Source organism: Bufo bufo, chromosome 1, assembly GCF_905171765.1.
Source record: "Bufo bufo chromosome 1, aBufBuf1.1, whole genome shotgun sequence".
In the NCBI taxonomy this organism is placed as follows: Eukaryota; Metazoa; Chordata; class Amphibia; order Anura; family Bufonidae; genus Bufo; species Bufo bufo.
In genome coordinates this window covers 481,309,770-481,336,583 of record NC_053389.1, presented here as the reverse complement: position 1 = coordinate 481,336,583, position 26,814 = coordinate 481,309,770, and the positions used below count along the sequence as shown (strand labels likewise).

General features: G+C 43.2%; 1 protein-coding gene across 1 annotated transcript in view; it reads left to right on the top strand.

Annotated features, from left to right (window-relative positions):
- The window catches only part of PTPRR (protein tyrosine phosphatase receptor type R), a 180,944-nt gene that overhangs the window by 18,660 nt on the left and 135,470 nt on the right, over positions 1-26,814 (top strand). The window lies entirely within an intron of this gene.

The window sequence follows — 26,814 nt, the reverse complement described above, 5'->3', positions numbered from 1 at the left end:
TTAAGCCTAGTTGGTGGTTTCTTCCTATCAATAACAGCTGAGAACATAACGTCTGGTTCAGAGTTCAGTAATCTCCCACATGCCAGCTGTGAAACTACAACTCCCAGCTTGCTCCATTCACTTCTACGGGAGTTCTGAGAACAGCATGCTGAGGTTCGTAGTTCACCAACATCTGGAGTGCCGGTGGTTGATGACCCCTGCTCTGCTTGTACGTGTTTTCAAGCAAAAAACTGTCAAAAATATATGTTCATATGTGCGTCACTGTTGCTAGAAGTTAGTAAGAAACAAAAGCCATTAAGAACGTGATAGTCCCGTGGTCAGAGTAGTTAGTTGCCAAAAATGGTTGATTTTAAGGGGAAAAATCACTTCCCAAATACTGTATGTGAAAACAAATCCCAGAATCATCAATAGAGATGAGCAAAGTTTTGGAAAATTTGATTCGGCTGCTACGCCGAATTTTACAAAAAGATTTGCTTTGTGGCAAAGTACTTCATCACAAAGCACATTTTTTGTAAGTAGGGGGCGCAAAGACAGGGAGTTGCTATAGCGCTGCCCCCCATCATTGTACCCCTCAGATACCGCGTTCATACATGATCGCAGTAATAATACAATGTAAGGCCCCCTGCAGACGAATGTGTGCTTCCCATTGCCGTATTGCGGATCCGCAATACACGGGTGCCGTTCCGTGGGCATTCTGCATCACGGATGCGGACCCATTCAATGGATCCGCAAATCCGGAGATGCGGAATGGTGCGGAACGGAACACTACGGAAGCCCTACGGAGTGCTTCCGCGGGGTTTCGTCCCGTACTTCCGTTCCGCAAAAAGATAGAATATGTCCTATCTTTTTGCGGAACGGCCGGTCGCGGACCCATTAAAGTGAATGGGTCCGCGATCCGCTGCGGCTGCCCCCAAGACTGTGTTCGTGCATTGCGGCTCGCAAAACGACCACGGGGTGCACACGTTCGTGTGCAGGGGGCCTAAAATGAACATACAAAAAATTAAATCATACTTACCGCCTCCATTTGCTCACAACGGGCCAGCCACAGCCATCTTGCTTGAAGATGTTGCACAAGATCTCGTGCGGCCTGGATTTCGGCCGGGATCTTTAAGATGGTGGTGCCTGGCCTGTTGTGAGCAAATGGAGGAGGTAAGTTTTTTTAAAGTTTTTTTTACACAGTTTCAGGTTAAATCAATTTGCTACCACGAAGAATAAGGAAATTTGGCTTCGCCGGTGAATTGAATTTATCCTGTAATTCGGATCGAATTCCACTTCGTTGGATTTGATTCGCTCATCTCTAATCATCTAGCAAAAAAATATTTGCCACCAGAGAAGTTTGGGATTTTTTCTTACTACATCAGTTGTAGTTAAGACGAATATGACATTCAATTTATGCTGATTTTCTTCTATAAAAAAGTTGCACCTTTTGACTCATTATGAGACCTAAAATTCATTTTTGACTGCAGTTAAAGCACCTTTCAGCCAGCCATACAGGAGCGGCATGTTCAGTACAGAGATGAGGATCAGATCCAGTCACTGAAATGTTTCCCAAAGGGTTTTTCTGCCTTGTTCTGATGAAATGAAATCCATAATCTTATTATTGCTGTTTATTCAGTATCCCTTACAGCATGCTTAAATAAGATGTTTTTCAGGGTTCCCACTCCCCAATATTGCATAAATTAGAAATAATGAGAATATAGTGAAGTATCATGCATTTAATGAGCTACTCTATTTTTGCTGTTTTCTAGATATTTAATTAAATATCAAAATGTACGAATCATACTAAGCAGTTTCCAAACAAGGCTTAATTAGATGAAGTTTACTGAAGCTTTTTGCCTCAGGGTACGGCCACACATAAAGAGACATCCATAGTCTAGGTGGCTTAAAATTGCAGCAGCAAAATTCACATGAAATTGTGCGGTTTTTGCTGCAGATTTCGGTATGGAAAAGATGTGGCTTTGTTGCAGATTTAACCCTCTGCATTGAATAGGGTGAGATCTGTGCCAGATATCCACATAAATTGACATGCTAACAATTTAGAATCTGCACCACGTCAGGTTATGTGTTCGTAGACTCTCTCCGCAGCATATGGATGAGAACTTTTAAAGGGCTTCTGTCAGCAGATTTGTACCTATGACACTGGCTGACCTGTTAGTCTACTTTCGCGTTTTGGCTTTCCGTTGGTGAGATCCGTTCAGGGCTCTCACAAGCGGTCCAAAACGGATCAGTTTTGCCCTAATGCATTCTGAATGGAAAAGGATCCGCTCAGAATGCATCAGTTTGCCTCTGATCAGTCTCCATTCCGCTCTAGAGGCGGACACCAAAACGCTGTCTGCAGAGTTTTGGTGTCCGTCTGACGAAGTGGAGCCAAACGTCCTGGCATACAATGTAAGTCAATAGGGACGGATCCGTTTTCTCTGACACAATCTGGCACAATAGAAAACGGATCCGTCCCCCATTGACCAATGGCGGATCCGTCATGGCTATAGAAGACACAATACAACAATATCCGTTCATGACTGATGCATGCGGTTGTATTATTGTAACGGAAGTGTTTTTGCAGATCCATGACGGATCCGCAAAAAACGCTTGTGTTAAAGTAGCCTTACATGTGCACTTGGCCGCTGAAGGCATCTGTATCGGTCCAATGTTCTCATGTGTCCACATTACTGAGAAATATTATGTTTTATTATATGCGAATCAGCCAACAGGGGCGTTGCCATCATATCTAGAGGCTCCTAGAGGGCATGATGAAGCATTAACCGTAGAAGCTTTGCAACAGCTTTTTTTTAATTTTTTTTTTAAGCTGGCTCCTGCACATAAAACAAGAGAACTATCTTTTTAAAAGCTCATGTGCCATGCTGAACAGGCTGTAACAGATACACGATATACTAACTTACCATATGCTGTCCCTAATGATGAAACCTGTCTTTCTAAGAGTCCATTCACACGTCCGCAAAATGGGTTCGCATTCGTTCCGCAATTTTGTGGAACAGGTGCGGACCCATTCATTTTCAATGGGGCCAGAATGTGCTGTCCGCATCTGCATTTGCGGATCCGCACTTCCGGATCCGCACTTCCGTTCTGCAAAAAAATAGGACATGTCCTATTCTTATCCGTTCAAGAAAAGGCATTTTCTATGAGAGAGCCGGCGATTTGCGGTCCGCAAAATGCGGAACGCACATTGCCGGTGTCCGTGTTTTGCGGATCCGCAATTTGTGGATCTGCAAAACACATACGGACATGTGAATGGACCCTAACAAGTAATTTAATCTACCTAACCGCATACAGTCTGCAAAAAACACGGAAAGGACACTGGAAGAAAATAAGTTTGTGTGCATGAGCATTTAGGGTATCTAAATGCTCATGCACACGAACGTATTTTCTTTCCGTGTCCTTTCAGGGTTTTTTTGCGGACCGTATGCGGAACCATTCACTTGAATAGGTCTGCAAAAAAACGGACGTCACTCCGTGTGCATTCCATTACCGTATGTCCGTATTTCCGTTCCGCAAAAAAATAGAACGTGTCCTATTATTGTCCGCATTACGGACAAGGATAGTACTGTTCTATGAAAGGCCAGCTGTTCTGTTCCGCAAAATACGGAATGCACACGGATGTCATCCATATTTTTTGCAGATCTGTTTTTTGTGGACAGCAAAATACATACGGTCATGTGCATGAGCCCTAACACTGTCACTGTGAGACCCTAAGAATGACTATCTTGTATATCTAATTGCTTTGTCTGTGACAGACATGTCATATCACATTAGTGGCTGAGCTAAGAATAGGGTCTCTGCTTGGGAGCTAATATAGTGCCTGATGCACCAGCCAATATCCTCCCTTCTGATTGGCTGTCAGGCATACTGCAAGGTAATGTGGGCATGCCTGCTGCCCAAGACCTCGACCTGGGTTGTGTGATCCTCCTTTATCCTGCCTGCCCTGTTTTCCTCAATAGTATACTGAAAATTTAAAGGGTAACTGTCATATTTTTTTTATTTACTAGTTTATTAGAGCTAGGCATGTATACTTGAGTTAGTCTGTCAATGATTGTCAAAAGATCTGTAATTACCTTATAATAACAGCTTTTATTAATGTCCTCTGTCCCTTTCCATTGCTCTCTTAAAAGCCCATTGCTATGGCTCATCTGTCTCCGTCTAGGAAGACAGAGGGGCAGTCCTTCATACTGCATGCCTGCATTAGACTTCAGAGCGAGGAGGCGTATCTCTCAGTAATCTAATCTGATTGGCTGGCAGGGAGCTGCTGGCTACAGCAAGTGTGTATGGGAAGTGAGGGAAAGCAGTTTTGGCCTCAGAGAACTGGCAGAGGCGCCATCTTGAGAAGGTCCTCATATTAGGGTGCTTTCACACTAGCGTTATTCTTTTCCGGCATTGAGTTCCATCCTAGGGGCTCAATACCGGAATAGAACTGATCAGTTTTATCCTAATGCATTCTGAATGGAGGACGAAGCATGCCGGAATGCTTGATCTGGCATTTTTTCCCATTGAAATGCATTAATGCCGGATCCGGCCCCAAGTGTTCTGGCAAAACGGATCCGGCATTGCGGTCTGCGCATGCTCAGACCGCAAAAAATGTGAAAGAAAATAAATGCCGGATCAGTTTTTTCAGATTACACCGGAGAGACGGATCCGGCATTTCAATACATTTGTCATAAGGATCAGGATCCTGATCCGTCTGACAAATGCCATCAGTTTGAATACGTTTTGACGGATCCGGCAGGCAGTTCTGGCGACGGAACTGCCTGCCGGAATCCTCTGCCACAAGTGTGAAAGTTCCCCAAAATGTTTAAACTAAGGGAAAAACTCAAGGAAAACAGTGGTATGTGAAGAAACTAAAGATTGCTTTATGCATAATGCTGCTGCAGCAGTAACATATGCTAAAGTTGATTTTTTTGATGAAAACATGACAGTTACCCTTTAAGTTCAAAATGGCAGGTCAGTTTAGCACTATTTATCTAAAACGAATCGCCAAACTTGGGATTTGTTTGAAACTAGAATTTTTGGCAAATTGATAACGAATCTGATTAATTTTGAACCCATTCACTCATCTAGCTCTAGTAATTATAAAATACATTTGTAGATAGACATGATTGAATTTATTCTAAACAAATTGAATTTGAACCCAATTTTGTAAAAATTCAAATTGCATTTGAGTTTCCTCTCTCCCTTTCCCTGGGAAAATTCTACCCAAATGAATCTTAAGAAATACTGATTCAACCAAATCAGAATTATTTAAAAAAATGCATGTCGCGTTTTCATTCTAATAAATGGATTCACTCATCTCTAATTTGGACCTAAATTGAATCACTCAACCGATTTGGCTGGATCAAAGCCAAATTTCAAGGGATTTTCTCATCAGTTTTAAAAATAATTAGAGATGAGCGAATTGAAGCTGACGAAGTGGAATTCGATCCGAATTTCAGGAATTGTTCGATTCGCACCGAGTCTGAATTTCCTCACGCTTCGTGGTAGATGAAAAATTGTTAGGAAACATTCTTTCCTGTATATTTAATTGTATATAACGTGCAAGTGCTGCCAAAAATTACAAGGAAGAGGCACTCCGATACAACCTGTATATCACATAAAGGAGGGCCTCATTCACATTGTGGTACAATTGTTCAGGTAGTGGGACTCCTACACTCATAAAGCATATGCACTAAGTGAAAGGGCTGCTAAAAATTACAAGGAACCGGCACTCCAATACACTCTTTATTACACATAAAGGAGGGCATCATACACACCCTTGAAAAATTATGATTGATGGCCTGCTGGTGACATAGAAACATAGAAACATAGAAACATAGAATGTGTCGGCAGATAAGAACCATTTGGCCCATCTAGTCAGCCCAATATACTGAATACTATGGATAGCCCCCGGCCCTTATCTTATATGAAGGATGGCCTTATGCCTATCCCATGCATGCTTAAACCCCTTCACTGTATTTGCAGCTACCACTTCTGCAGGAAGGCTATTCCATGCATCCACTACTCTCTCAGTAAAGTAATACTTCCTTATATTACTTTTAAACCTTTGCCCCTCTAATTTAAAACTGTGTCCTCTTGTGGTAGTTTTTCTTCTTTTAAATATGATCTCCTCCTTTACCGAGTTGATTCCCTTTATGTATTTAAAAGTTTCTATCATATCCCCTCTGTCTCTTCTTTCTTCCAAGCTATACATATTAAGGTCCTTTAACCTTTCCTGGTAAGTTTTATCCTGCAATCCATGTACTAGTTTAGTAGCTCTTCTCTGAACTCTCTCTAGAGTATCTATATCCTTCTGGAGATATGGCCTCCAGTACTGCGCACAATACTCCAAGTGAGGTCTCACCAGTGTTCTGTACAGCGGCATAAGCACTTCACTCTTTCTACTGCTTATACCTCTCCCTATACATCCAAGCATTCTGCTGGCATTTCGTGCTGCTCTATTACATTGTCTTCCCACCTTTAAGTCTTCTGAAATAATTACTCCTAAATCCCTTTCCTCAGATACTGAGGTCAGGACTGTGTCAAATATTCTATATTCTGCCCTTGGGTTTTTACGCCCCAGGTGCATTATCTTGCACTTATCCACATTAAATTTCAGTTTCCAGAGTTCTGACCATTCTTCTAGTTTTCCTAAATCCTTTTCCATTTGGCGTTTCCCTCCAGGAACATCAACCCTATTACATATCTTTGTGTCATCAGCAAAAAGACAAACCTTACCATCGAGGCCTTTTGCAATATCACTTATGAAGATATTAAACAAAATTGGTCCCAGTACAGATCCCTGTGGAACCCCACTGGTAACATGACCTTGTTTTGAATGTTCTCCATTGACTACAACCCTCTGTTGTCTGTCACTCAGCCACTGCCTTATCCACTCAACAATATGGGAGTCCATGCTCAATGACTTCAGTTTATTGATAAGTCTTCTATGTGGGACAGTGTCAAAAGCCTTACTAAAATCTAGATATGCGATGTCTACTGCACCTCCACCGTCTATTATTTTATTCACCCAGTCAAAAAAATCTATAAGATTTGTTTGACATGATCTCCCTGAAGTAAACCCATGTTGTTTTTCATCTTGCAATCCATGGGATTTTAGATGTTCCACAATCCTATCCTTTAATAGGGTTTCCATTAATTTGCCTACTATTGATGTCAGACTCACTGGTCTATAGTTGCTCGATTCCTCCCTACTACCTTTCTTGTGAATGGGCACGACATTTGCCAATTTCCAATCTTCCGGGACGACTCCTGTTACTAATGATTGGTTAAATAAATCTGTTAACGGTTTTGCCAGCTCACCACTAAGCTCTTTTAATAATTTTGGGTGTATCTCATCAGGCCCCTGTGACTTATTTGTCTTCACCTTAGACAGCAAACTTAGAACATCTTCCTCTGTAAAGATACATGCATCCAACGATTTATTAGTCATTCTTTCTAGTGGAGGTCCTTCTCCTTTTTCTTTTGTAAAAACTGAACAGAAGTATTCATTAAGGCAGTCGGCTAGCCCTTTATTCTCTTCTACATACCTTCCGTCCTTTGTTTTTAATTTAGTTATTCCTTGTTTTAATTTCCTTTTTTCATTTATATATCTGAAGAATGTCTTATCCCCTTTTTTCATAGACTGAGCTAGTTTTTCTTCTGCCTGCGCTTTAGAAGTTCTTATAACTTGCTTGGCCTCTCTCTGCCTAATCTTGTAGATTTCCTTATCTTCATTGCTCTGGGTTTTTTTATAATTACAAAAGGCTAGCTTTTTATTTTTAATGATTTGGGCCACTTCTGCTGAGTACCACAGTGGTCTCCTCCTTTTTTTGCTTTTACTGACAAGTCTAATGCAATTTTCTGTTGCCTTCAATAATGCACCTTTTAAGTAGTCCCATTTCTCCTGGACTCCATGTAATCCGTTCCAGTCTGATAAGGACTCATTTATGACTAATTTCATTTTTGAAAAGCCTGCTGGTGACCCTCAAAAACATTAGGGGCGAGAGCCTGCTGCTGATCTGACCATCTAAAACATTAGGGGTGAGGGTCTGCTGCTGAGCTGACCATCTAAAACATTAGGGGTGAGGGCCTGCTGCCGAGCTGAACATCTAAAAAATGTTGTGGGAGAGGGCCTGCTGCCAAGCTGATCATCTAAAATATTTTGTGGCCGAGGGCCTGCTGCCGAGCTGACCATCTAAAAAATTTTGTGGGCAAGGGCCTGCTGCCTAGCTGACCATCTAAAAAAAATTGTGGGAGAGGGCCTGCTGCTGAGCTGACCATCTAAAAATTTTAGGGTAAGGGTCTGCTGCTGAACTGACCCTCTAAAACATTATGGTTTAGGGCCTGCTGGTGACCCTCAAAAACATTATGGTTGAGTCACCACCGCCTAATAAAAAATTACACTGAAAGAATGTCACTGATATTTAGTATGCGCACATGTTATACAGGAGGTATAGCGCAGGTAATGTTGCTGTCATCACCGCCTAATAAAAAATGACACTGAATTAATGTCACTGATATTTAGGATCGGCAAACGTTATACAGGAGATGTAGCGCAGGTAATATAGCTGCCACCAGCAGCAAAAAAGTTAGACTGAATGTCACTGATATTTCAGATACGCAAACGTTATACAGGAGATGTAGCGCATGTAATGTAACTGTCCGCAGCGGACACCATCTACAGAAGAAGTACACTAGATGTTAGATATTTTTAGGCTGCGCACACGTTACACAGGAGATGTAGCGCAGATAATGTCGCTGTCACCAGAGGCGAAAAAAATGACACTGAATGTTACTGATATTTCGGATGCGCTAACATTATACTGGAGATGTAGCCTAGGTAATGTCGATGCCACCAGCAGGAAAAAAGTTAGACTGAATGTCACTTATATTTCGGATACGCAAACGTTATACAGGAGATGTAGCGCAGGTTATGTAAATGTCCGCAGCGGACACCGTCTACGGAAAAAGTACATTGGATGTCACAGATATTTTTAGGCTGCGCACATGTTAGACAGGAGATGTAGCGCAGATAATGTCGCTGTCTGCAGCGGCCAAACAATTGCCAGCTATTTAGTGCAGGTTGCGCTAAAAATACAGTACATATTGCTGCCAGATACAACTATAGTCGTTAAAAGGACTTTTGGGTCTCTAACAAGTTTTAGCAATTTAGCGCAGGTTGCACTAAAAATATATATTGCTGCCACACACAACAATAGTCCTTAAAAGGACTTTTGGGTCTATAACAAGTATAAAAACTAAAATATTCCTATTTCACTCCATCACTATCTCTCCCTTCTGCTCTCCAGCTCTCCCTAAGAATGAGCGGAACACGTGTCATCGGGTGCTATAGAGCACCCGATGACACGTTCCCGCCAGCCAATCACTGTAGTGCCAGTAGCCAACATGGCTACGGCATTACAGTGAATGGCAGTACTTACCTGCACGTTTATTGGCTGCGTAGAAGTCAACAAACATGCGGGGAGGAGAATCGAGCCTCGCCCTCGAGCACACGCGATGTGCTGAGCATCGCGATGCTCGAGTAAAATTAGTGTTCGGCCGAACATGCTCGCCCAACACTAGTCAGCAGTTGCTAGGATCAGTGGTAGAAAAGACTTTAAAACTTTTATTTTGCTAAATAGAAGTTTAGGGAAAGAGCATTAGAAATGTAGGGAAAGGATAGGGAGGAATTATTCCACAGTATTGAAGCAGAACAGGGTCCAATAGGGGTGTACAGCCTGGGTAATAGGAGCAATCCTATTACAACTTGCTGCACTGACTGGGGATTCAAATTGCCATTATACTGCTGCTCATTTCAGGTTTGCAATACCTCTGTAATTCCAGAAAACCTTTCTTGTTATTGGGATCTTATTAGCCCTTGTGCGCTGCAGTTATACACTGCGTGCAGAATTATTAGGCAAATGAGTATTTTGACCACATCATCCTCTTTATGCATGTTGTCTTACTCCAAGCTGTATAGGCCCGAAAGCCTACTACCAATTAAGCATATTAGGTGATGTGCATCTCTGTAATGAGAAGGGGTGTGGGCTAATGACATCAACACCCTATATTAGGTGTGCATAATTATTAGGCAACTTCCTTTCCTTTGGCAAAATGGGTCAAAAGAAGGACTTGACAGGCTCAGAAAAGTCAAAAATAGTGAGATATCTTGCAGAGGGATGCAGCACTCTTAAAATTGCAAAGCTTCTGAAGCGTGATCATCGAACAATCAAGCGTTTCATTCAAAATAGTCAACAGGGTCGCAAGAAGCGTGTGGAAAAACCAAGGCGCAAAATAACTGCCCATGAACTGAGAAAAGTCAAGGGTGCAGCTGCCAAGATGCCACTTGCCACCAGTTTGGCCATATTTCAGAGCTGCAACATCACTGGAGTGCCCAAAAGCACAAGGTGTGCAATACTCAGAGACATGGCCAAGATAAGAAAGGCTGAAAGACGACCACCACTGAACAAGACACACAAGCTGAAACGTCAAGACTGGGCCAAGAAATATCTCAAGACTGATTTTTCTAAGGTTTTATGGACTGATGAAATGAGAGTGAGTCTTGATGGGCCAGATGGATGGGCCCGTGGCTGGATTGGTAAAGGGCAGAGAGCTCCAGTCCGACTCAGACGCCAGCAAGGTGGAGGTGGAGTACTGGTTTGGGCTGGTATCATCAAAGATGAGCTTGTGGGGCCTTTTCGGGTTGAGGATGGAGTCAAGCTCAACTCCCAGTCCTACTGCCAGTTTCTGGAAGACACCTTCTTCAAGCGTTGGTACAGGAAGAAGTCTGCATCCTTCAAGAAAAACATGATTTTCATGCAGGACAATGCTCCATCACACGCGTCCAAGTACTCCACAGCGTGGCTGGCAAGAAAGGGTATAAAAGAAGAAAATCTAATGACATGGCCTCCTTGTTCACCTGATCTGAACCCCATTGAGAACCTGTGGTCCATCATCAAATGTGAGATTTACAAGGAGGGAAAACAGTACTCTCTGAACAGTGTCTGGGAGGCTGTGGTTGCTGCTGCACGCAATGTTGATGGTGAACAGATCAAAACACTGACAGAATCCATGGATGGCAGGCTTTTGAGTGTCCTTGCAAAGAAAGGTGGCTATATTGGTCACTGATTTGTTTTTGTTTTGTTTTTGAATGCCTTTTTTGTTGTATATTAGTGGGGGGGGGGGAGGGCTTATTAGCCATCGTGTAGTGAAGTGAGAAAGTTACAGCATTTTTTGGCTTGTATTAGTGGCAAAAAAAAATATTACTTGCCTTTCACGGCCACAGTTATATGTTCTAAAGTCTTTTTTTGGCGTGTATTAGTGGGGAAAAAGAAAAGGGGCTTATTAGCCATTGTGTGGTGAAGTGAGAAAATTAAAGCCCTTTTTGGCATGTATTAATTTCCTTTTTATTTATTTGATCTAACAGTATGTCAGACAGAGAAGTGCCAGGCCCTGCACAGGGGAGGGTACAGGCCTAAATGTTTCTGGCGCAGGCACAGGTCGCAGCAGAGTAAGGGGGCGTGGCAGCAGGGGTCACTTTGAGAGCTCTGAGCTCCCAGTGTCAGCTAGCGGTCGTGTCTTGACCAGCAACCCAGCGGTACTTGAATGGTTGACTTGATCTGCGACTTCGTCGCAAGTGACATCAGACACCTCCAGCCAAGAGTCATTGGGTTCGTCAGACACAACCCTTAGTTGGAATGGCCTGGGAGCAGGCCCTGTGCCCTCACCTGTCCCCAACCTGCCTCTATCATTTTCTGTTCCCTCAGCCAAAGAAGTACTATATGCTGTGGGCTCAGCTCCACTATACAGCGAGTACGAGCTACTAGAGGACAGTCAGCAGCTACTGCCCAGCCAAGATCCGGAGGAGACATCCCCCGCTTCCTCCGGTAGGTGGGCAAGTAGTGATGAGGAGAGTGGCGTGGGAGCTGGTTTTGCGAGTGTGTGGAGCTGTAACTATGGTAAAGGACAATATATGTCCTTTACGGCCCACTGGATAAATGTGGTTCCTGCCCAGCCAAACCAGCAACTTGGCCAGGTCACGCCACTTCTGCCTGCACTTCAGCCACTCGTACACCGCCAAACACACCCTCCTTGAGCTACAGTGGCAGAACGGCGTCTCCCAACATAGGCTGATATGCGACCTTTCCACCCGTTGGAATTCCACCCTCCATATGTTGGACCCACTGTACGAACAGACAAAGGCCATAAACGATTTCTTGATGATACAGGCAGACAGAGGTACTCCCCTGTGTAACTTCGATGTTAGCCAGTGGCAGCTCATGCGTGATACCTGCTGTTTGCTCGTGCCCTTTGAGGAGGCCATTTTGTCAGTCACCAGGACTACGGGTTGAACAAATCCACTGATTCATATCCTGGAAAAGATGCTGGTAAATCTGGCTGGTCAGGGGCCTTGAGATGTGGCGCCTACATCTCATGGCCACATGAGTCCTGTGGGGGCTGAACTGGAGGAGGAGGATGAGGACATTGGAGCACAAGCAATATGTAGCGAAATGGGTGGTTTTTCTACACAGGTGACAGGAGAGGAGCAGGAGCAGCCGACGGAGCAAGAGGGAGATGAGGAAGTGAGGCAGATGACCCAGACACACTGTGGCAGTATGTAGTAGAGATGGAGGCAGGGAGTCCCTCTGAGTCACTTGCGCAAATGGCCTGATGCAAGCTCACTTGCCTGCGTAGTGACAGCCAAATTGTCACCATTCGGCAGAGGGATGACTACTGGATCTCCACCATGTTAGACCCTCGCTATCAGTCCAAAATGGGGGTCTTTTTTTACACCCACTGATAAGGAGGACAAAGAGAACTACTATAGAGACATCCTATGTAGTCAGTCGGCTACTACCTATCTGCACCATCGTCCATCCTCTCGCAGGTCTGACCAGGGGGGGCCCTCTGCACTCACGTTCCACTGCCATGGCTGCTGGAGTGGGGTAGCAGGAGCAGTACCAGCTCCATCAGCAGCAGCCTGAGTCTAGAGTCGCTGATGAGCAGCTTTCTTCACCCGCATAGTGAAGAAACTACTCACCATTAGCTAGACATAAAGCAGAACCTGAACCAGCAGGTGGTGGCATACGTGGAGTGCACCTTGCCAGCCGTCATTGAAGATCCACTTGGCTAGTGGGCAGCCAAACTGGATTTGTGGCTGCAACTTGCAGAGTTTGCCCTGGAAAAGCTTTCCCGCCCGGCCAGTAGTGTGGCATCAGAGCGGGTGTTTAGTTCTGAGTGACGAAGCCGCTGAGGTGAAACGCGCGTCGAGGTCTCGCGCTCAGGGTCTGTTATCCATCCATTCACCATGTCTTCAGGTACGTCCTGCGTTTAGTACAGCCTGGCATCCCCATAGGGCACTTCTATATATATCCATAGTGGGTCCTGTACCTTCAGGTTTATCTTGCCACTTTTTTTGATATCTAGATAGTAACTCTAATTGAGGGTTCACTGTCATAACGGTCAGTGTTGTTGCCTATGTATTGTGGGATGTGTTGGGTTAGCTCATGGTCAACCAGGCACGATCTTTTGCAATCTTGCACATAGCCCCATTGTGGCGATCATTTTTGTGCCATTCTGGTTGTCCCAGAGCTAATGCCCCGGTTCATTGGCTTTACTACTCTGTGTCTTATCTTGCACAGATCGATAGGTGTATGGATTGGTGTTGCATGGCCCTTTGCTTTTCTGTATACTGTATACCAAGCATGTCAAACTCAAAGGCTAACATGGGCCAAAAAAACAAAATTTAAGTTTATGTGGGCCGCATCAAAAAAAAATAAAAAAATCGTACATTTTCATAGAACAACATTGTTGTTTCATGACTGCTGACCCCCAACATCCCGTTGCCCAATAACACAAGTGAGACCTATATATATATACAAATATTAAACTTCACTATAAGACGCACCTAGGTTTTTGAGGAGGAAAATAAGAAAAAAATATTTTTAACCAAAAGTTGTGCTTTTGGTGGGCTTTGAATTAATGGTGGTCTGTGCATGACACTATTATGGGGGATCTGTGGATGACGCACTGTCATGTGGGGGATCTGTGGAGGGCACTGTTATGGGGGACCTGTGGATGGCACTGTTATGGGGGATCTGTGGATGGCACTGTTATGGGGGATCTGTGGATGGCACTGTTATGGGGGATCTGTGGATGGCGCTGTTATGGGGGATCTGTGGATGGTGCTGTTATGGGGGATCTGTGGATGGCGCTGTTATGGGGGATCTGTGGATGGCACTGTTATGGGGATCTGTGGATGGCACTGTTATGGGGGATCTGTGGATGGCACTGTTATGGGGGATCTGTGGATGGCACTGTTATGGGGATCTGTGGATGGTACTGCTATGGGGTGGGATATCTGTGGATGGCATTGTTATTGGGTGGGGGGATCTGTGGATGGCACTGTTATGGGGTGGGGGATCTGTGGATGGTGCTGTTATGGGGGATCTGTGGATGGCATTTTTATGAGGTGGGGGATCTGTGGATGGAACTGTTATGGGGTGGGATATCTGTGGATGGTACTGCTATGGGGTGGGATATCTGTGGATGGCATTGTTATGAGGTGGGGGGATCTGTGGATGGAACTGTTATGGGGGGGATCTGGGGATGACACTGCTATATGTCATCCACAGATCCCCCTCATAACAGTGTCCCCCAATACACCGGCCCTCTGCTCACCGAAGTATTTATAAACGTGAATCCTTATCCTGTTATTAAGTTGAACTAACGCTGCCCTCTCCCATGTTCCCATGTTCCCCTGTATCCCCACAGCACTTACGAACACGCTTCCATAGCAGGCAGAGCGGACGGCACCAGTAACGTCACTCACTGACGTCGCGCGTCTGCTCCGCCTGCTTCATTCATAAAGTGGGCGGAGCAGGCGCTCGACGTCAGTGAGTGACGTTACTGCTGCCGTCCGCTCTGCCTGCTATTGAAGCTTAAGTAAGTGCTATGGGGATATAGGGGAACATGGGAACATGGGAGAGTGCAGCGTTAGTTCAACTTAATAACAGGATAAGGATTCACGTTTATAAATACTTTGGTGAGCGGCGGGGCCCGGTGTAAGAGTACAGTGACTGCACCGGGCCCCACCCCTAGTTACGGACTCCAGCCCCTCCTCTCTCCCGGCTCATACATTGCAGTCTGCGATGCTGCATCTTTGACGGGCCGCAAAGATATTCATTGCGGGCCGCATGCGGCCCGCGGGCCGCATGTTTGACACCCATGCTGTATACCATCCTGTTGTTTCCCCATACTTTATATTTTATAATAAATGATATTTTGATACATTACTTCCACTTGCTTGTTTTAGTCTATTCTGGATATTGTACAAGTGGTAATTGTAGCTGTCTAGTTTGACAGAGAGGCCTTTGTGTAGGTTTAACGGGTGTTTAGTTCGGCTGGGGCCATAGTTACCCCAAGGAGAACTCGCCTGTCCAAAATGTGGAGAGTCTGACCTTTGTCAAGATGAATCAGGCGTGGATCATCCAGGATTTCCACCCACCAATGCCTGATACATCAGATTAGATCATCCATGCTACCTCACCCAAACCTTGACAAAAGAGACCGGTTTCTTCTGGCTACCTGCCTCAGCTACTATTCTGATGCTGCCACCCGCCTGATGCCACACATTTGATGCCAAGTGCTCCTTACACCCACCATCATTATCAGGTACTGTTAGTGCCACCCACCTCGCCACTCTGTCACCGGGTCACTCTGTGGTCTCCTGATGCTGCTGTCATCTCCACACTTTGTCACAATGCCACACTGTGGCCTACTCATGCTGCCACCTCCACACTCTGTCATTGTACCACTCTGTGATCTCCTGATACTGATGCTATCTCCACACTATGTCACCTTGCCACTCTGTGGCCTCCTCATGCTGCCACCTCCACACTCTGTCATTTTACCACTCTGTGATCTCCTGATGCTGCTGCTACCTCCACACTATGTCACCTTGCCACTCTGTGGTCTCCTGATGCTGCTGCTACCTCCACACTATGTCACCTTGCCACTCTGTGATCTCCTGATCCTGTCGCCACCTCCACACTATGTCATTGGGCCACTCTGTGATCTCCTGATGCTGTCGCCACCTGCACACTATGTCATTGGGCCACTCTGCTATTCCAACCCTCCCCATTTCAGGACTGGGCCACTATTTTGCCTTTTTGGACTGGTTGACATCATAATTTATTTGACCCTTCTTCTGATCTGTCAGAAGGAAGGAAAAATGGGACACACAACGGATCCTTTTTGTGTAGCAGCTGTAAGGCCTGTATGGTCCCATCAGAATTGGCTTATGATTTTGTAGCCAAAAGCAGGAGTGGGTACAAAACACAGAAGACATGCAAATATTCCATTCATGTGTCATGTCTATTTTGGATCCACTCCAGTTTCTATTTTGGGCATTAGCAATACTGATGGATTACTGACCAAATGCTGACCGAGTGAAGGCAGATGCTCAACAGACAGGATCCTTTTTTGGAGGGTTATTGTTCTGACGGATCAGAGGATGACGTCAACGCAAACTTACTGCTGACACCCTCTCCACTCTGTCAGGGGGGCTCTACTTGTATATGCGTTTAATAGAACAGGTTCTGTAGACATCTATGTGGAATCAGCTGATGACTGTGTAAAAGAAGTGCGCTCTTTCACGCTATAGTAGGATCTTGGGCCTCTGTACGGTTCTTTATACCTGACGATAACATCGACCTGTAAGGCTGAGTTCACACTTGAGTTATTTGGTCAGTTTTGGCCCCGTAACTGCCCAAAGAAGTAAAGTGTGCAGTGATTCTAAGAGCAACGTCTGTCATCTGCATGTCATACTGACTCACAGTATTGTTTCACTACCACAGTAGACTGCAGTGTTGCTGCAAGACAGTGTTCTACACCACTATACAGGCTCTCTGCAGCTGGGAAATAGCTGTTTTTTTAACGCGATTCGCCATGAATTAATTTGGATCGAATCGAATCTTTTCGGAAAATCTGGTGAAGCGACCGGATCAAATTTTTGTGAAATTCGCTCATCTCTAAAAATAATCTACAAATAAAATATTACTCTTTTAAATGATATGAAGTCACATTTGGAATAGTCTCCTAGAAGACTAAAGCATCCTCCAGTGGGCCCATGTTATTACATGACTAGGGACCTAACCTGGATTAGATTTTGTAGCACATTGCTTGTTAATTTGCAACTCAATGAACCCAATTATTCACATGGTTTAATATAGTTTCAAAGCTCTAATGTGCTTGCCAAAGTATTATGGACGTAACTCCCAGGGTAGGAGGCATAGAAGCTGCTATGGTGGCCCAATAAATAAAGGGGCCCATCTCAATCTACAGTATGCACAGTTAGTGATGTACAGTGTGTTCGGAAAATCTATAGTATAACATAAAGAAATGAGCGAATTGATGCGCATACATCTAATACAGTAGGTTTACATTAAACTCTGTTGACAAATATCACCCCTAAATTGTATGATGTGACCCCTAAATGTGTATGATGTATGATTCTATGAAGTGACCCCAATTGTAATTATCTCTTTCTCTATTATCCACAAGTTTTATTATGTGTTATAGCCTTGCTTTGCGTTCAAAATTCAAATACTACATATTTAGAATATTTTTTCAATAAATCAGCATCTAATTATGTTAAAGAAAACATTCAAATAAAATATCTGAATACTTCCTCTATTTATTTCTTAAGCCAGTGTTTTTCTGACTTTTTACCAGTGTCCACTAGAGGCAGCCTACCTGGACGTCTAAACTGCAATGGAAATAGATTGACATGAGATTGTCTAATTGAGAAGATGGAGCTTTCTGTTACTCTTGTAACAAGAAAAGTCAGTTGTATAGCTTAGGGTGCTTTCACACTTGCGGCAGAGGATTCCGGCAGGCAGTTCTGTCGCCGGAGATCCGTCAATCCGGACGCAGATGGATGTGTTTGTGAGACGGATCCAGATGCGGATCCATCTCTCATAAATGCATTGCAATACCAGATCTGTCTTTCCGGTTGTCATCCGGAAAAACGGATCCGGTATTTATTCTTGCAGGAAGGAGGCCAGGCACGCCCCCTGCCACAATGTGTCCACCCACCCCTCCTACATCACATTCAAGCAATAACTCTGCCCCCCTTTTCCCTGCACCCAGCATGAGGGCAGGCTTAGGCACTAGCAGGGGGGTGTCTGGGCTTCTTCCTGCAAGAGTGACGCCCCTCTGGGCACCTTACTGGCTCATTTGCATACCAAATAAACTGGAATTTCAGAGGATAAACACATCTATTGCTGGAACAAAGGCGCAACTTGAAATAAGGTACTAAGTGCTATTAGGCCATGGCTTTACTTCAATAGCGATTATCCTGGTGACAGATTTCCTTTAATGAAAGGAGAATGGACAGGAAGAGGGCACAGCAAGCTTCGTGCATCATATGTCCTAGGGCTAGTAACACTGGGAGAGTAATTTGTAGAGAAGGATTGGGTGTACTTGTATATCATAGATTAAATAACAGCATGCAATGTCAATCAGCTGCCTCTAGGACTACCAGGATATTGTCATGCATTAAACGAGGCATGGACCCGCGGGGCAGGGATGTGATATTACCACTTTACAAAGCGTTGGTGCGGCCTCATCTGGAATATGCAGTTCAGTTCTGGTAACCAGTCCATAGAAAGGACACTCTGGAACTGGAAAAGGTCTTCAAACTCCTAACTTGCATACAGCACGAATTAAAATAGTTTTCCTGTGATCCTGCAGGAGAACTAGCCATGAACATCATTAGTAACCAGCTGTGAGCTACTCCGGGCGGTGTAGGGGGCATTTTGGTGGTGATAGGTTCTCTTTAAACTACACTATGAACAGCCTCAAAGTAATGGGAAAATCCCTCAGTATTATAATAACAGTAAGGGTACATTCGCATGACGGTATGTATGGGTCCGCATCCATTCCACAATTTTGCAGAATGGGTGCGGACCCATTCATTTCAAAGGGGCCGCAAAAGATGTGGACAGCATACCATGTGCTGTCCACACCCCGCAAAAAATATAGAGCAAGTTCTATTCTTGTCTGCAATTGGCATGTCCATAAATAGGCATTTTCTATATAACGTCGGCCATGTGCAGTCTGCAAAATGCGGAACTCACATGGCCGATATCCATGTTTTGCGGATCCGCAATTTGCGGACAGCAAAACACTTACGGTCGTGTGAATGTAGCCTATAGGTTTCCCAACACAAGTTGATAAAATTTATATTTCATTATTTTTTTTGTAATTGTGATATACTGTATAATGATCTATAGAGGTGTTAATACATTTGCAGAATTATTAGACCCTAGATTAAATAGGAAGACGTGAGATGTACATTGGCAGGGCAAATAAATGAATATTGTATGTGGAATATTTGCAGATGACAACATCCATTGATCAGTTAACCTGACAAGCGGCAGCATGTGGCCCTGTAAGATCAATCTCATCTTCTTCCGTGATTGCTTTAATTAAACCGCAATCACAAAGTAGTATTTACTTCCACAGTTAGATCGCTAGATTATTAAAAAATGACTCTTTCAGATTGGAATTTTGAGCTAAAATAACTATGATGCTGAACATAATTTCATGACTTTTATTATTGCCATTCTTCAAAGAAAATGAGGCAACAGAAGCCATTGGAATGAAACACACTTATAAAATAATTCCATTTCCCATAAGCTTGTATTTCTAAGTGGCAGATCAATGGTAAGGCTGATTGAGACATAGCTGATGTGCTTTTAAAAGGTTTGTAAGCCATTCCTCGCCCCGTTATAAATAATATAGCTCGGCATGTTAATGCTTCCTGCATTAGTCAATGGATGGCTGGATGGATTACAAGGTAGAGAGTCGTGTCCGTAATGTATCCAGATTTTCTCCCACCTGAAGGCCAAGGATGAGACTCCCAGAGGACATAACATCCTTATGTTTAGCCCAGATTAATATGGGGCTGTTTTATCTATTGCAAATGGAGCCATTATACTTATGTAACTTGATACCGCAGACATTTCGATTTGACTGAACACTTTGGAGCCAGACAAATTACATGTATTTGACTTGGGAATATATCACATGCATTCATTTGTACACTTCCTGTGCAAATGTCAATGTCATGTTTGGTTTTCTATCATAGTTCTGCCCTTTTTATTTTTGTCAGTATCAAGCTCCAGTTAGCAGTGCCATATGCTCTCAGCCTGTATAGCAGCACCCTATGGTCCCAGGTTCCAGAGCCTTAGGCCTCTTTCACACTACCGTTTTTCTTTTCCGTTTTGCGGGACGTTTTTTGCGTTACGTATACGGAACCATTCATTTCAATGGTTCCGCAAAAAAACGGAATGTACTCCGTATGCATTCCGTTTCCGTATTTCCGTTTTTCCGTTCCGTTGAAAGATAGAACATGTCCTATTATTGCCCGCAAATCACGTTCCGTGGCTCCATTCAAGTCAATGGGTCCACAAAGAAAACGGAACACATACAAAAAATGCATCCGTATGTCTTCCGTATCCGTTCAATTTTTGCGGAACCATCTATTGAAAATGTTATGCCCAGACCAATTTTTTCTATGTAATTACTGTATACTGTATATGCCATATGGAAAAACAGAACCGAGACAGAAACACAACTGAAACAAAAAAACGGAACAACGGATCCGTGAAAAACGGACCGCAAAATACTGAAATAGCCATACGGTAGTGTGAAAGAGGCCTCAGGCACTCTGGGAGTCATTTATTATACTGAAATCCGCCTATATTAGGTGTATTTCTTGCGGTTAGTTGCGCCATCATCCGCAACTTTTTCCCACTTACGTCAGGTCTAAAATTTGTGGCGCGGCATGGGCGAGGAAGGGGACGGGCCGGTAGGCTCGTCTGATTTACCAGAGGCGTAGAAAATTGTCTGGATGTAAGACAGCTAGGAAGCTATCTTACACTTAGAACTGGCGGAGGATCCGCCAAAGTTATGAAGAGGCTGGCGTCTTGCCGTCCATAACTTCGCGATCCACCACCAGCTATAGGGGTTTATTAAGACTGGCGTCTAAAATGCAGGCCTTGATAAATGTGCCCCTACTGTGTCTCAATGTATGGTACTTTCATACAAAAGGGAAAATACTTCCATAACACGGATTCTGCTGGAATGTGACATTTCTTTTCATCACAGATTGTGTATGAAGTCATGAGAAAATACCTATGTGTGCCTTGGTTTTACAAGGGAGGTACAAATTGGCGCCTACAGATTTATATGGGTACCTTACTACAGCTCTTCACCAAGCTGTGATATGCTCATGTGCAAGGGCCTTACCATTCTACTATATACTGATGTATGCCTTGTCAAATCAACATCAGTAATCGAGATGTTTTGGTTAAAAAGACCAATAAGATCCTAAAGAATCATGTTACTATAAACACCTGCTGTATGCTATGTCACCATGTCGCTCACTGTCATGAAGACGTAAATGAGATGCCACATCAACAAGCAAAAAAAACAAACAGCTCCAGTAGTGTGCTGCGGTGTGAATTCTGGCGGGCTTTTGCGGCAGGGAACAGTCTGCCGGAATTCGCCGCATCCAGCACTACCATATGCAGACGTAATGTCCGCCGGCCCCATTAAGTATAATCCGGCCGCATTCTGGCAGACAATGCTGGGAATCGGCCAGACTCAAGCCTGTGCATGCTGTGGTTTGTGTCTGGCCGATTCCCGGCATTGTCTGCTGGAATTCACACAGAAGGTGTGAAACTAGACTTAGCTTGACATGTATGTTTCTTGCCAAATTTTTTTAAGGACAGTGTTATTTATGGTCACTAGGGGGCACCAAAACACTACCCATATCTTGTTCTGGCTGCAAGCTTCTGAAACCAAATGTTATTCACCTTGTGGCATAGACAATATTCATCAGTAGAGATTTGCCCCTTGTGATGCTTTCATTAATAGTTTGCTTCTCTCCTGTTATATTCTTATTTTTAATAGATCGAAGAGGCAGTTTATGTTCATGATGCAGCAGTTATTGCTTATTTCTGAACATACAGGTGACTCATGGCACAGTATACCAGAGGAGGTGGAAACCTGGGTAGCTTGGGAGAGTCCATGCATTTATAGGCTATCGTTACCTGGTGGATCTCCATTGTAGGGATTGGTTTACATCTAATCTTGATGTCATGTCTTACCAATATATGAACAGGGGACCAACATGCAACGGGTCAGCCAGTTTCATAGGTGCAAATCTTCTGACAGATGCCCTTTAAATAAAATATATTAAGATGTCAAGTCAGTCGCTTATCGTTGCTCTTGGCCCTAATGTGAAAACAAATGTATTTCAATAATGAAAACGCTACGAGACATTAGATGACTTTTCATATGTCTTTTGGAATGACCAAAACAACATACTGTACATGATTCCTATTGCACATTTTGTCATTGCATGGGTGGATTATTTTAGAGTACCTGCATTCCCTGGACTTTGTGTGGCTGTCATGGCCCACAAACAGGTAGATACTAGTGTTAGGGACCACTAATAGAGGCGACCTTGACGTGGTGAGTGGCTTATTACGCTTTGGCCAAAATGTACACCAATGCCTCATTCAACATCCAGCATGGAGGCAGGGCGGAGTGCTGGTTGCAGAGTGCTATTGCATTTGTGTTCTTTTCTTTGTATATGTATTTCGCCATAGCGATGTGCACCTGCATACAGGGTTGTGCTGATTGAATCCCCCATATTTTAGAGTACAGTTTACAGTAATACAAGTAGAAACTATGAAACCTCAGGGAAAATGTCATGACATTGATACCAGTCAATGATACAATCTATTGACTGCATATTACATTAACAGAATGTAACATTTCATTTCTCCGTGACCACATGAGGCCATCTGGGCTAAACCTGTCAAATTGCTATGGATCTCATCTATTTCCTCGTCTAAAAGATTATAAATGGAATTTGACATAAAAAATGTAAGAAAAGCGTGAAAATGACAGTAATGTGAATAAACAAATAATACACTATACTTTCGACTTTTTCAGTCGGTCATTTGTACTCCATAATAACCATTTACTACAGTATGTTACATTCTTATTTTCCTTTGTTATTAATGAATAACGTCTCCTGTGATTTGTAAGCTCCAAGAATTCTGAACCAATAAAGTATGAAAAAAACATGAATCCTTAAAAACTGCATATTGAATGTCAGTTGTTTGCAAAAAAAAAAATATTGCAACAAAAGCAGAAGCAGTTTAATAGGGGAAGGGGTGCCACAGCAGTGAATTTACCATAGATATGTCCGCAAACTTGCATCTACAATACTCAATGTGAATTTCTGAGAAATATAATCTAACCAAAATCTTTATGGTGTCTTGTACATGACCTTGGACGCAGGGTGCCATAAAACAGTCTACATCTATTAATATGTCTACAGGGCAACCACAATGGATTTAAAACTCTTTGAAGCCTTGAAGGATATTACCACGAACATCCTGTAGCTTATAGAGGTTTTCTAATCTTTTAAAACTGTGTACATATGTATTGACTGCAGTAAGATTGGTCAATAATGTGCTGATTTTTGCCGAGATTTCTCTCTGTAAGGCTACTTTCACACTAGCGTTTTTACTGGATCCGGCAGGGTTCAGCAAAAACCCCTTTGTTACTGATAATACACCCATCTGCATCCGTTATGAACGCATCCGGTTGTATTATCTTTAACATAGCCAAGACGGATCCGTCATGAACTTAATTGAAAGGAAATGGAGGATGGATCCATTTTCTATTGTGGCAGATTGTGGCAGAGAAAACGTCTTGCTCCGCATCCCAGGACGGAAAGCAAAATACAACATGTTGCGGTTTGCTTTCCGGTATGGGAACGCAACTAGACGGAACGGAATGCATTTTGGAGCATTCCGTTCTGTTCAGTTCAGTTTTGTCCCCATTGACAATGAATAGGGACAAAACTGAAGCGGTTTTTTTTTCCGGTATCGAGTTCCGTCAACTTAAACGCTAGTGTGAAAGTACCCTAAGCCATCTTATTTATGCTTATCTTTTCTGAACAGAGGCTGCTGGGCTCTAATGCAAAATCTGTAACAGGTCCCACATAATGTGTTATGAATAGTACTGGACCCATCATACAAGACAAAGACCACTTGTTCCTGCCTCAGGCTGCAGGCCCCAGTTAGTTACTTCCCCGTTTTTGACCCTGTGCATGCAAAACTGGCATGAATTCATATTCACTGCTGAATCTCCGCATGATCAAAGAAGTATTCCACTGGAGAGGCGATCATTTCCCTATCAGTGGAGGTTCTATCGCTGGGACGCAAACCAATCCTTAAAGGGAACCTGTCTTCAACGTTATGCTGCCCATACTAACAGCAGCATAAAGTAGACACAGGTGAGTTGATTTCAGAGATCTGTCATTTAAAAGTTAAAAGTAAGTGGTTGCCGAGAACCAACATCACAATCATTGCAGACTGGGCCTTGAAAAGAGTCATGGCCCCCTGAGAAGAGTCCTGGTTATTCATAAATTCCAGCTCTCCCGCCTACCTGCTGATGACTGACAGGCTTGTACCTAGTTTTCTCCCTTTCTGTCTAGGAGAGAACTGCCAATCATCAGCAGATGGGTGAGAGAGCAGGAGATTAGGAATAACCATGACTCTTCTCAGGTAGATTTGACTCTTGTCAAGGCCTGGGCTGCAATGATTATGATGCTGGTTCTCGGCAACCACTTACTTTTAGCTCTTGAGTGACACACCGCTGACATCAGCATTTCTGTCACTATTTTATGCTGCCCTCAGTGAGGTCAGGAAAAAGTTGATGACAGGTTCCCTTTAAAATGATCGTCCCATACCCCAATCCTAAGAGACCAGCAAGCTGATTAGAGTGATCAGCATTCTTGACCTGCTCCATTAGGACAAGGTACAGGACCCCCATTGTCAGGATCATGGAGGTCCCAAAGTTCGGGCCTTCACACTATCCACTAACTTTTAGTAACCACTCTTTTGATTGATCACATTACTTTTTATTTAGTCAAGGTGACAAATCATTTCTCTTTATTTAGGTTTTACAAGAAGAAAACCAGACAGCTGACAGAAGCATACATTTTAGAACCCCTGTGCATTTAGAAATGGAAAATTGGGTTCTTAGTGTTAGGTTTGAATAGAGTTAAAATGGTCAGCAACCTTTCAAAAAATGTTGCATAAATCTGTAGTACAGGTGAACACAAGAAATACATCTTTCTCCCTCTAGCAGCTTTTTTCTCCTCCTCCCTGAATGCATTTCTGGAGTGTTACAATATTACAGGTTATATTTACTAGATTTCTGGAGAAGGATCGTTGAACCAGGCAGTTATTCTGATTGCTTGAATAGAGTCGGGAAGGAAATTGGCTTCTATCTCACAGTTTTTTTTTGCCTTCCTCTGGATCAACTTGCAGGATAACAGGCCGAACTAGATGGACAGATGTCTTTTTTCCGCATTATAAACTATGTTACTGTTGATGTATGCAAATTAAGTGAACAGGATTGAGGGAAAAGGCATACTAAAGAAAATATCTTAGAAATATAGTTATGAGATTACAGTTGTTTTTCTGTAAAAAAAAAAAAAAAAAAAAGCATAACGGAAAATAAGGTCTGTTTCAGACTGGTGTTAATGGTCCCGGCAGGCTGTTCCAGCAGGGCAGCACCCTGTTGGATCCATAACTACCATATGCAACCGTTTGCTGGCGGAAGTCTGTCCGGCGCTATTCACTATAATGAGGACCGGAGGAGATCTGGCCGCAAGCAAGGCAATTATCCAGCCACCTCTTGGATCTCCGCCGGTCCCCATTATAGTGAACATGGTAGTTACACATCCGGCAGGCTGTTCCTCTGCCTTAACAACCTACCGGAACCAATAACGCCAGTGTGAAACAGGCCTAACATGGTTACATCTATTAGCATACATTTCAGGCATACAGTACAGTAGCTACAATAATTATGGAAACATCTCTTCTGTATGTAGTAATTGATATACTTTGTTACATTATTGTATTTGATTTTGGAATTAGGACTGTGCTTGCTCTGGTGTGCACAGCCTTCATTTTAATTGCCCATTTCCTTTAGACTTTTCCATGACAGGTACTAAATATTAATCATTTACAACTTGCTTTTGCAAGTCATGTGGTTAGTTATAATAATTTGCGATAAACGGCCAGAAACAGATGGCGAGTGGGTGTATTGAGTAAGACAGCACAATTGAACAGATATGTGTTCACTTCCACAAATATCCGAATACTCTCTGGATATGAGCACAATCTAAAACTATAACTTAAAATATGTAAGAAGAGCTGCATGGAATGGAAGGGTACATTTTTGTTCAGAGATCCCCATCCACTACCAAGGGAATCATTTATTCCATTTCCTTGTGTTTAGACTAGTTATTGCAGAAATTTCCTTCCTTCCCTTTCTGAGGCTTTGTTTCCCATGTTACCTCTTAGTATATATCCCCTGCTGTGTATTTCTGAAGTGGCAGAAACGGCACACTATCATTTGCACAAGGCATGGAATGTTCTCAGGTCTGAAAATTCACGTCAATTGTTATGTCTGCTTGAAAAAAAAAAACGCACGGCCTTATTTTGGGAATGTCTTCTAGATTTCTTCAGAATAAATATGCACTAATAATAAATGCCTTTAATATATGGTATGTGTTACATAGATATTTATGTCGCTAAAATTTAAATCGATATTGACATTTCAACAGACTTTGCGTAAATCAATACATTAGATTTGAAATCCAACCCAAGATTTTGAAAAAATTCTAGAATCAGATTTTTTTCTGACTCATCTGAGTGGGTAGGAAAG